We start from the raw sequence: 10,420 nt of genomic DNA, 5'->3' as shown, positions 1-10,420 counted from the left end.
TTCAAGTGAAGATTTGAGCAGAGGGAAAATATCAGATAAAATGAAGGACAAAGAGTGTGAGGAAGAAAAATGAACCAAGAGTTCTGCATTGGGATGTGATGATCTTAAAGGGATCTTCTGGTAAGAGTGTCAGTAATTCTTTTCAGCTGACTTTCAAAAAGTCATCTGACTTTTCTTTAGGTAAGCAAAGATTGTTTCAGTAAATTGTTTCTGTAAATAAGTGTTTCGTCACCTTTTTTTCATTATCATCTTCCTCTACTATCTTTGAAGAATTTTTTTTTAATAAACCACCATTGAAACTTTAATAACACAGACATACTGTCCATCTGGTTTATCTTTATGTACTGGTCATCTTTGCTTTATACAAAAAGTTTAAGATTTTTCACCACCGCCAAGAACCATTTTTTGCCCACTTGGAGACAATGTTTCCCACTGATAATTAATGCTGGAAATCAATAGAGGAACTTGTATCTTTATAGTTGTACTTTGTGCATTTTCTACTTTTAGAGTGTTTTGAAGGAAATATTAATTCTCATAAAATATCCAAGTTATATCAAGTCATATGTTAGTGTTTTTTAAAGATTATCCAAAAATGCACTAAGGATTGCAGCTAAGCTGGAAACTAAGAGAGTGTTTTTATTTGCAGAGCCACTTGCTGAACTTAATGATAAATGAAATGCACATGAATTAAAGTTTTATGATAAAGTGATAAAATGTTTTCAGACTCAAGACTCCTTCAAGCATAAATTTTACCTTTGGCCTTACTGAGGACTCATTTGTAAGAAAGACCTCTGAACTTACTGACCCTATTAACTCAATTAACTAGTGTCTGAACCTTGTGTCCTATTAACTCAATTAACTATCTGCGTAATTGTGGTCAAGTCACCTAGCTATAGGGGGCAATAAGTTTTTTGTCTAAACCTGAATACTCTTCAAAGTGAAAGTCACCTAGCTATAAGGGGCAATAAGTTTTCTGTCTAAACCTGAATACTCTTCAAAGTGAAAGTGGGTTCTTTTCTATCGTTGGAAGTTTCAGTTTATTGTGGGGCTGAGCACATAAGTCTGTTTGCACACTGCCGTCAGAAAACTGAGTTATACTAATCACTCCCCATATTTGAGCCATATCCTTATTTGTTTATTAATTGTAATTTGTATCCCTCTATATTCTAACCCCAGAGAGAATTCATTGGACAAAGGGTACCAAAGTCAACCCAGATTAACAGTTACTATGTTTGTTTTAAATGAATAAAGGACATTCTATTTTTATATTAGTCTCCACTGTCCTTGATTGCTAGACAGTCAACACCAAGTGTCTGATTCACACTTTATGTGTGCTAAACCATGTAGCCAGGGATCAGGATTTGAATTGTGTTGATATATCAAACCAATTCCCTAGTCTGATGGTTAATGGCAGCTTCCTGTAGTGCTTTTCACTGAGATGTCCAAGGCTTGCCTTGTGATTCTTTCTAAATGTTACATCTTCCAGTTCTGCCTTTCTATTATTACTGATATAAACCTGAGTAGACTATCAGAGCATAACTCATTATTATGAACAGAATGTCATCATCCTAACCAGTACAAGGAGTGAACTGTCTATTCAAGATTCTTATTTCCTCAGAATCCTGTAAAAACTATGGGTGAAGCCAATGTATCACTCACAGATATAAATATAAGTTGAAGTAAAAAAAAAAAAAAAAAATCTTGCTTTGAATAAGAAAAAAAGAGAAAACAAACGGAAGGACTGGGGCTTCCCTGGGGGTGCAGTGTTTGAGAATCTGCCTGCCAATGCAGGAGACACGGGTTCGAGCCCTGGTCCGGGAGGATCCCACATGCCGTGGAGCAGCTGGGCCCGTGCGCCACAACTACTGAGCCTGCGCTCTAGAGCCTTTGAGCCATAGCTACTGAAGTCCACGTGCCACAACTACTGAAGCCCGTGCGCCTAGAGCCTGTGCTCTGCAACAGGAGAAGCCACCGCAATGAGGAGCCCATGCGCCGCAACAAAGAGTAGCCCCTACTTGCCGCAACTAGAGAAAGCCCACGCGCAGCAGCGAAGACCCAATGCAGCCAAAAATAAATAAATAAATAAATAAATAAATTTATAAAAGAAGTAGGAACATCAAAAGATTATAAAAAAAAAGAAAAAAGAAATGGAAGGACTGTATTTTGTAAATCTCAGAGATTATTGTAAACATCATTTGAATCATAGACTCATTGAATCTTAAAGCTCACCAAGTCTCTTTTGTAACACAGCCAAGTGGAGAAGTACACTTTAAAACATCACTAGGAAAAACTATTTTGGCTTCCCCTTAAATAGTCTGTAGATCTGTGGCTACTACTGGTCAAGTGGCTTGTTTGGAATAAGATAAAGTGTTCTTCAAAGAGAACAGAGGTCTTAAGCAAAGAACAACAACATAAATGTCCATTTCATCTCTGAACAATTAAAACTTTACCAGGACCAGGTAGGTATTCCTTACATAGAACAGGACTTTTTAACTTTAAAATCTAATTGATTCTGATTCTCACCTCTTCAGTTATGCCAGTCAAGGTCCCATCATATTCCAAATAATATGTGTTCAAACACTTGAATCAGTCCACAATACATGTCATCAAGTTATTTCGAATGTATATTTATGTATCATTCTTGTTTGTAATACGTCTATGATGGTTTCATGTGAAGAAATGGACAACATAATTAAACTGTAGAAAACACAGACTAAAATGGAATAATGAAATTTTACTTAGATGACTATCATTCTATTATTTCTGTTGTTATTTTATTCATCTTTAGTAAAGATATAAAATGTTTTCCATACTTTACTAAATTAACACGTTTTTGACATCAAAGATTTCTGTCTTTTTTCTATATCATATTAATACATCCTGATTGAGTTTACTACTTAAATCAACTGAGTTGTTTATTGTTTATTTTAAATTTGATTCTACTATCTTTTAGGATATTCCTCCCATCTCATCTCATTTGTAAATTTTAAAACTAAGACAATTGCAAATTCATATACCAGATACGGTTTAAGTCAATTGTGCAAGTTTATATTCTTTCAGTAATATTATTTAGGTATTATATACTAGATAAATACACTAATAGCTCCCATCTCTCAACCCACTTTTACCTATTCTAACACAATAAACAGTGTGCAGTGTGCTAGGAGTTAGAATAATCAGAGGTGTATATTTTATTGATTAACCATTTAGTAGCCAGATGTAATTAGACATTTATATTCAGTGAAACTTTGCTATATCTTAGCAATTACTTCTTTTTCTTCTTCTTTTTCATTTCCAAGTCAACATCCAACCAATTGAGATTTATTATAAGGTAATTCCTTATAATAAATAAAGTAATTCCTTTATTCTACTCTCTACTTTTCTCACATTTTTGACTAGCTTTTTTTGATTAAATTTCTCATTTTACAAAGATTGTAATCACACATGTTACTTTAAAGCCTAAGAGTGTAAATCTAACTTGGCTAGAGAAAACAATATACTAAAGGTGCTAAATACTCTCATATTACACTATTCCCTGAACAGATCTTGAATTATTTTGCAGTAATACTCAAAGTACTTGTTACGGTTTGAATTCTGTCCCCCCAAAAGATCTTGAAGTCCTAACCCCCAGTACCTGTGAATGTGATCTTATTTTTAAACAAGATCTTTGCAGCTGATCAATTACAGTCATCCCTAATCTAATATGACTGGTGTCCTTATAAAAAGGGGACATTTTGGACACAGAGACAGACATGTAAATGGAAGACAATGTGAAGACACAGAGAGAACACCATCTACAAGCCAAGGAACTCTTGAAGCTACCAGAAGCTGGCAAAGGCATGACACAGATGCTCTCTCACAGCCCTCAGGAGGAACCAGCCCTGCCCACACTTTGATTCCAGACTTCTAAATTGTAGACTTCAGAACTGTGAAACCATACATTTCTGTTGTATAAGTTACCCATTTTATACTAATTTGTTATGCCAACCCCAGAACACTATTAAAGTATTCTTTTAATATTCCAGATGTGTTTCCCTTTAGAGCATATAGATTTAATGTAGTTGATTTCATTGTAGTATATACTCTCTTTGAATATGGATTATATTCCAAAACTTTAATAATTTATACAACAAAAACGATATTGTGCTAAGCCCTATGCTTTCTATTTTCTCCCAACCATTTTTTTAATTGAAAAGTTTATTGTTCATGGCTACTTCAGAATGGGTAGACATTCTGAATTCCCTTTTCTTATTAAAATATTATGATTTATATAGGGTTTTAAAATTCAAAGATTAGCTTTGGAATCCAGCAGATTTATTTAGTTCTTTACTATTTTATGATCAACAGTTTAATGGTATGAACATATTTTGTCAATAATTTTAGAAATTTTAGTACCATTTAAAATTCAAAGCATGCTCAATTTAACTTCAGTTTCATAAGTAGTATTTCTGAGAGTAGGAAACATTTCTCTTATATTTTTGCCACTATGACAACTAATTTATTTTTGTCCACATAGTAAATCTCCAATAGATACTTTGGCAATGGCAACAGTATAAAAAGAAAGGAAAGGGATACATAGTTGTTGTATAAAAATTTTATCAAATAGGATAGCAAATAATAGACAGCAATGCAGTCATTTTATTTTAAAAACATAAATGTCTCATGTCTACATGAGAGATTTTAGCAAATTTTCTTATTTTCTTTACAAAATTTCTGAGACCTTTGGAACATTGAGAAATAGACAATTCAAATTGATTCCTTTCCATTTAAATGTACAAAGTTGCTTTTTATAGTCCATTTTCCAAGAACTTTTTTCAATTTATATTCATCATCTTTTATTCCTAATGATATTTAAAAAGGACTGCAGTACATTTATGCTTCCTAAATCAATTTAGCATTTAAGCAATCTTTGGAATGTAAATAAAATTTGCAATTCTGCTGATTCTTGCTAAGTGCTACTATACCTCCTTGTAGGTCAATCAAATGCATTTATGAATCATGTTAAAATAATACTAGGACTGTGGAAATTTATAAGAAGTCCCATCACTAGTTCGATTTACCTTACTCATCACACTAAGAAGATTTTTAGTCATCATTTTTACTGATTCCTCATTGATTTTATTGAGGAATGATTTATGTACAATAAACTTCATCCATTTCAACCATACAGTTCAATGACTTGTGACAATGTTATAAATCTCTGCAATCACCATAATGATCAAAATCTAGTACATTTCTACCTCCCCTTCCCCTGCAACACACAATTTCTCATGTCTTTTGGCAAACCACCCCTCCCTCCACCCCTGGATTCAGCAATGGCTGACCTGCTTCTCTTCTCTACAGACTAATTTGCATTTTATGTGCTCTATTTTGTTCCTGGCTTCCTTCATTCAGCATGATTTTGAGATTCATCCATGGAGTTATGTTTATGGTAATTTGTTTCCTTTTGTTGTTGAGAAGTATTCCATTGAAAGACATAATACATTTCATTTATCCATTTATATGTTGATGGGCATTCAGGTTGTTTTCAGGTTTTGACTATTGTGAATTTTGCTACTATGAATATTCATGTACATGTCTTTGTGTGGTTATATGTTTACATTTCTTTTGATTAAGTATCTAGGAGTGGAAAGCCTGGGTCATATAGGAGGAGTATATTAAAATTATTTAAGAAACAGACAAAATGTTTTCCAAAGTGGTTGTTCAGTTTTATACTCCTAGCAATGTATGAGAATTTCAGTTGCTCCAAAGCCTCACCAAATACTTGGTCATTTTAGCATTAGTCATTCTAGAAGATATCTAGTAGAATCGCATTTTTTTGGTTTAATTTGTATTCACCTTATTTCTATTTGATGAGCATATTTTCATTGCTTAATGACTGGTTTTTAGTTTTATTTTGTCTAGTGCCTGTTCAAATGTTTGCCTGTTTTTAGTGAGTTGTTTCCCATTTCATGATTGAGTTATAAAAGTCCTCTATATATTCTGCCTGTAAATCCTTTCTCAGATATGCATATTGCAAATATTTCTCCCATTCTGTAATTTTCATTTTTATTTTCTTAGGTTTTTATTCTGATCAAGTCCAGTTTATCATTTTTATTTTGTTTAGTATGCCTGACTTTTTTTTTCCTAAAACATATTTGCCTACTCTAATATTACAAATATTTTTTTCTTTATTTTTGTCTAGAAGTTTATATTATTCTAGCTTTTGTACTAGGGTTTATGATATGTTTTAATTTTGTGTGCAGTATGAAGGAAAGTCAATATTCTTAATATCTCACATAGATATATTTCACATAGATATTGATTTTTTCCAATACCATTGGTCAGAAAGATTTTCTTTCCCCTTAATTGAGTCGGTATCTTTGTTGAAAATCAATTGGCCATTTATGTGTAAATCTATTTCTATATTCTGTATTGTGTTCTATATACTTATCATATATTGCTCACTGGAACACTATTACAAGTAGTTTAAAGCCTCCAATGTGTTTCTTCATTTTATAAGTTGCTCAGAGAAAATGGTAACTATGTAAGATGATGGATATGTCAATTAGCTTGATTGTGTATATGTTTTATATATCCCAATGTATACACATGTCAAAACCTCAAGTTCTGCACTTTATATATATATATAATTTTTAATTATATCAAGTAAATTATTCTATCAAGTCTATCATAGCTCAGTAAAGCTGGAAAAACTTTTCTTATTTTTTGGTAGCTTGTCATTTTATACCCCCCCCCCCCAAAAAAACCTGCTAATGTTTTAATGGTATTGTACTGGATCTAAAATCTATTCATAACGTTTGTGGGAATTGTCATTTTAGGCATATTAAGTCTTCCAAACTATGGACAGGGTTATCCCACTATTTATTTAGATCTTTTAAAATTCCTATCAGTAATGTTCTGTAGTTTTCAGCTTAAAAATCTTTCATGTCCTTTGTTAAATGTGTCTCCAAGTATTATATGTTGGTACTACTGTAAATAGAATTAAAATAATAATCCTATGTCATATCATAGAATGCTATGTGCATCTACTTACATAATCCGCTTATATTTAGAGTTTGTGTTATGTAGGAGAGAGTACAGGCTTTGTAGTGCTACAGATTTAAATTTAATTCTGACAATATTAGATGTACATTTTATTCATCTCTACAATGATTATGATGATAATATCTATTCATTTAATTGTGAGAATGAAAAGAGATTTCATGGTATATAGAGAATGCCAGTATACTTTAAATCCCTAGTTGCAAATGGAGAGGAGACTGAAAAAAACAAAAACTTTCCTTTATCACTTCCAAAAAAGATGAAAATATACTTTCTTTTTCTGTTTTATGAAACAATTCCCATTTCTGCCAACACAACACTCTCCTCTCCATATCCTGTACAAACTTTCTTACAATTGTTGGAAAAAAACTGTTGGAAAAAATCAGATAGCTATCAAGACAACTACAGAATTTCTCCCTTTTATTCACATGTAAAACATTTTCCCAGCTTTAACTATTTCTACTACACACATTCTAAACAAGTACTTATAATAATCCTAAAAATTTGATTTTAATGCCTACCTTTATGAAACAAAAAAGTAAACAAGACAAATCGTAGTAAACATAGAAACTACACCTTAGCCTTTTACATCAATTGTTGATGGAAAAAATAACAAAACCTTCTCACTTCTTTATAGATTGTGTCCTTTGAAGCAACAATAAATTGAGCCATTAAAATGTAAAACACTCCATTGAACTTAAAGGCAAACAGTGAATGTGAAAACCAATACCAAAGGGAAAAAACATGTTCTCTAATCTCTGCTTTTATGCCTCCTTTTGCCTTTGATAGGTGATGAAAAATGGAATTCTAAATAAAAATGTCACAGGGATTGCCATACTAATATTTCAAACTGCTTTGCATACCAATGAGGGTTACTAAAATATAAAAATAAATAAAACATAGGAGATGCTACCTAAATGGAAGTGGGAAGACAGTGAGACAAACAATTCTATCAAGTCTATCATTAAGTAGCTCCTTTTCTAATGACAAAGATGACATTTATTTCATAGTCATTCAACTTATTTGCTAAAGATATGCTAAAATATATTCTGAGACTGTTCAGATTTTGTCATTAATTTCTAAGTCTTTAAGTACTGGATCCTTCTTCAGCTTCTCCAAATTCTGCGTTGAACACGTGTACTTTTGTGTGTGTGTTGGCTCCATAATAAGGGGCCTTGCTTTCTTCAGGGCCTTCACTCTACTAAGGTCAGAGGCAATGAAAATTGACAGGCATTTTAGTCTATCTTTATGAGCTGCAGCTCTTCTTGTAGGTTCCAGCTTACATTTGATCTTGCCAACCTTGCATCTATTTGCCTATTTCAACTGCTTGCACTGTGCTATTCAAGTTTTAGCATCAATCAGACAGGAAGACAACCTCCTTAGAGAGACTGCTTAACTGGCTCCCACAATTTCTTTAGGTCATATCCCTCTACCAAATCTCACTGAAACTTGACTGATTCACCATAATCCTAATATAAAGGAGTTAGATCTTTGTGGAACGTTTTTTAAGGATAAGCTTCTAAGGTCTGACCATGTAACTTCAAAATTACCTGTATTTTTTTCCTCTTATCACTTTCTTAGAATGCTTACTTAGTGAAGATGAATCCTACCCAAGAAAATGAACAATACTATGTAAATGTATAGCATTTTGTTACATAATTATTGAGTAGAACTTAATATCCTTTGAAATAATTGAATGCTTATGCTTATTAGTCTACTAATATGTAGAAGAAAATAGAAGCATTTTTTGTTGTTTCTATGTTAGATAGATATTTTACTAAAATGATATAAGGTATAGTACAGTCATGCATTGCAACTCCATTCAAAGGGTTAATATAAATAGGTCTATTTAACAGATTCACTATAGTTTATTGACTCAGACTTCTAAGACTTAAACTTTGAATGGTCACAGAAAAGATATTGCTTCTTTCTCTTTAATATTTTTCACAGAATATGTTATCACTTTGTGTCATTCTTTTTCCCTGGAGGAGATACACTCTTTTGATTTCAGATTGAAAATGAAAGAGGCACACTAGAAAACAAAATGAATTTTGACATGTTTTACTCTTGAGAAGAATTCTGGACTTTGGTGGCACTGAATCTTATCAGAACAATTCACTGTAGAAGACTAAACTCTGAAATTGAGGCAGGATTTCAAAACTCTATAGATTTGGGGAAAAAATAATATAAAGAAGCCTCTAAGTATCCCTTTGTTAAACTATATTTCTTCTACTGCATTTGTTTGACCTATTTTACTAACCATACTGAAAATAAGAGCCCTATATGACAAGTTGTTATAGGTAAGAAGCTCTTCAACTACTGTTCAATACAACTAAACTAAACAATCAAGGTTTATTAACTTACACTGTTAATAATTGAGACCCCAAAACTTAGAAACTTGCCTTAACTTGGAAGTTATGGGAAAAGGAACTAATGAAAACTATGGCAGAGTGCTATTCTTTTTTCTCATTTCTCTCTCCCACCTTTATACAGTCAGCCCTCTATAATCTCAGATTCTGCATCCATGAATTCAACTAACCTCAGATCAAAAATAATTTTTAAAAATTTCTAGAAATTAATGAAAAACAAAATTTGAATTTTCCATGCTTCAACAACTACTTACATCATATTAGGTATTATAAGAAATTTAGTGACGATTTAAAGGACGAGGTGCCTAGGTTATATGAAAATACTATGCCCTTTATATAAGGAACTTTAGCATCCATGGATTTTGGTATTTGCGGGTGTCCTGGACCCAATCATTCTCAGATACTGAGGGACAATTGTACTTTTATGCCATACTCTTCGGTCTGAACTACAGGTTAAAATTATTTTCCAAAAGAGGCCCAATGAAAAGGAGGTTAAGGCAGTCCTACCAGATTATTAAGGAGATGTTACTATTGAGAGGAGTATTGATTATATGGAGGAATCTATTGAATATGAGGAGGGAAAGGCATTGAATTAAATGAAGAGTTAAATTAATAAATTAAAGAGAGAAATGGTTCAGTTAAACAAGGCCCTGAAAGTAAAAACAAAAGCAAACAAGAAATTAGTCCTGTGGAGGGGGTTTTACTCTTTTAACTGCAAGAATAAAGATAGGCAGGGGCAGTTTACTGTTAAGACCAGTTAAAGTGAAGTGTCCTACTCAGAGTGATACTGTACATACTCCAGTCCCAGTTGTCCTTGGAATCAGGACTTTCAACGTAAGCTGTTAGCACTGTAGTGACAAAATGCATGTGACTTAGATAAACACTGTTTGGGACCAGATACTTAGGTGATACACTTATAGAAAATAGCAGAATATTTTATTGTAGCACATTAAAAACTATCCAGTTAAGTCAAAAAACACACAGTTTATGAATGGGAAGAGGCCTAA

This window comes from Eubalaena glacialis, chromosome 6 (genome assembly GCF_028564815.1).
Source record: "Eubalaena glacialis isolate mEubGla1 chromosome 6, mEubGla1.1.hap2.+ XY, whole genome shotgun sequence".
In the NCBI taxonomy this organism is placed as follows: domain Eukaryota; kingdom Metazoa; phylum Chordata; class Mammalia; order Artiodactyla; family Balaenidae; genus Eubalaena; species Eubalaena glacialis.
This window is presented reverse-complemented; position numbering follows the sequence as displayed.